General features: G+C 35.6%; 1 long non-coding RNA gene across 2 annotated transcripts; it reads right to left on the bottom strand.

Annotated features, from left to right (window-relative positions):
* Window positions 1-1,385: 1,385 nt before the first annotated feature.
* LOC116124096 lies at window positions 1,386-2,368 on the bottom strand. 2 transcript variants are annotated; one of them, XR_004127162.1, is made up of 4 exons: window positions 2,180-2,368; window positions 2,042-2,091; window positions 1,799-1,957; window positions 1,386-1,468 (listed from the first exon to the last, which is right to left on the bottom strand). It is a non-coding gene; the product is annotated as an uncharacterized LOC116124096 (long non-coding RNA). The 2 variants fall into 2 exon arrangements; XR_004127161.1 differs by lacking the exon at window positions 1,386-1,468 and having other exon boundaries at window positions 1,601-1,957; window positions 2,180-2,348.
* Between the last annotated feature and the right edge of the window lie 130 nt (window positions 2,369-2,498).

Below are 2,498 nucleotides of genomic sequence, written 5' to 3'. Positions count from 1 at the left end.
TTTCGATCAATGCGTGTGGGTCCAATTTTATTCATTAATCTTTTTTATTGTGCCGGTGGGTTTATCATTTATCAATTCAGTTAATTATTTTTTCCAATGAAGATTTTTATTATTCAATCCAAAGCCCTCTCTATATTTTGAAAATAAATTGCTGTTATTTTAATACAAAAATTCATTTAATTGTTTTTTCCTAATTAAAAAATATTTATTTAATGTCTATGAAGAGAAGAGCTTCTTAGATTTTGATCAAGTATCTTATATTAATTTAGAAAGTTTAACCTGTTACCCCATGTACTTTATTTGAGAAAAATGTAGTTTTTAACTAAAATTGTGTATGCATTTAAAGAAGGGGCTATTACTTAATGTAGTATTGTTATTTGTTCAAAAACTTGCAATTGCAAGCAAGTAGAAAGTTATAATAGGACGGTTGTTGCATTAGCTATATCATAAACCAATATGTAAATGATAGATTTTTAATTTGAGGGGCGTTAGCGTCAATTGTAAGTGCGACTTATAGGCCTTGTGTCACGGGCCTAGAGTTTCGATGCAGTGGAACGATCCGTGTTGCACCTCAACATTACACTTGAGTCGGGCTAAGCCTACATTTACGTCATTCATCGGCTCAAGTTCTATTGGTTTCGTCTTGCCATGGACTCATCAGGGCTCCCGACTAGTTTGTGTAGGGATGATTTAATCCATTCTTCATCGTCGACTATGAAGAATAGCTCTTACACTTAGAGATGACAATGGGCTCGATATTTTTGGGTATAGGCTTGGCCCGTCCCGAAAAGGTTAGGCTTTACTCGATGTTCGTGAGCTTGGGCCTGAGCTTAATTTTAAGGCCTGACCAGATCTCGGGTACAGGCCGGGCCTGGTTATGTCTTCAGGCCTGGCTCGACCCGATAATTTTAGTATTAATTATACTAAATTACCCTTATACTATATATTTAATTACAAGATTATCTTATATATATATACTCATATTTCCCAAACCTTACATGGATGAATATATGCACTTTGGTGGAAAGTTATTTATATATTTGATGATTATTCAAAAATAAATTAATATTTAAAAATTATTTTTAGAATTAAAAATATAAAAAAAAAATTATTAATATTTAAAAATTCACATTATAAAAATGGACGGGCTTGGGCCGGACCTGAGATTACAAAAATTGGGCTTTACCTGTCATACCTATGATGTGTTTGGGCAGGCTTGAGCTTTTGTCATGAGGTTAGGCTTGGGTCTGGGCTAAGGGATACCAGATCCCGGCCCAGCCCGGCCTATTGCCATTACTACTTACACTCCCCTTTCACTGAGCATCTCTCTCCTAAAGAGTTTTATGAAGCATTGTGAATGTGTTAGGAGGAAACACATGATGTCTTAGGTGTCAAATCCCATGTGAATGCTTCGCGAAACCTCTCAATCTCTCGTACGCTCTCCACACTTATTGCTCTTGTCACGATGCTACAAAAAAAGGTTTTGACACTTAGCATGTGTTTCAATTATAATTTAATTAGTTTTCGTGAAACGGGGCATGTGTTATTAGGAGAGCTAAAAACCATCACACTCATGACTGATGCTAACATTTGTTTTTTTAGTTTAACATCCACCCAGTATATTAAAAGAAAATCCTTTTTACAATTACTGCACATAACAAACAATCAATAAAATGCATTGATTGGTTGAATATGCATTCATTTTATATAATTTTTATGATTGTGAGATAGTTGACAAGAGACTTCGCAAGATAAAGAAGTTTCAATAGATTGATTTACTTCTTCTGCAAGTTCTTACAAATCTGAGCTCTTGCAACATTGACTGACTATCCTTGTCTTACATCTGCATGGTACTCATGTATCCACTTCTGAATGATGTCAACTTCTTGTCTTCTAAGCTCTACAAGCCAATCTGGATCATCTTTTGTTTCGAATCGAAAATCGACATGGTGAGCTCCTAATCAGGAAGACACAACGACAATTTTGAGTGCCAGGCCGCATAATGTTGATTAATGAAGTATTGAATTAATGATACACATACCTTTCTTAGTGACAAGAGCTATGATACTAGAAGATATATTCTTCAGCACACTGAGAAATTCATACACATCAATTAGATAATTATGATATGAACACAAATGAAATGATCAAAATAACCATTGAAAAGAGATCAACTCACCCTCCTCTACTCCATGGATCTTGCATCCCATTGGAAAATATTATGTTGCTTCCGAATCTCTTCAATGCGAGCTCGATCCTCTGTGCAGGCAACAGAGTGTGTGAGAAACCATACGAAAAAACTATGTCAATGACAATAAAGAATATCCGAAAAGGTATATAGGGAATCAATCTGATAGTGTTTTTGTAATCAATCCCACATTGAAGCGAAAGCGTATTGGGAAGGTTCTAGGCTTATAAATAGGGGAGCCCCTCCACCTAACAGGTTAGTCTCTTGGGTGTGAAACTCTTAGTCCGTGACAAGTGGTATCAGAGCAGAC

This window comes from Pistacia vera, unplaced genomic scaffold, assembly GCF_008641045.1.
Source record: "Pistacia vera cultivar Batoury unplaced genomic scaffold, PisVer_v2 Contig1479, whole genome shotgun sequence".
NCBI classification, from domain to species: Eukaryota; Viridiplantae; Streptophyta; class Magnoliopsida; order Sapindales; family Anacardiaceae; genus Pistacia; species Pistacia vera.
This window is presented reverse-complemented; position numbering and strand designations above follow the sequence as displayed.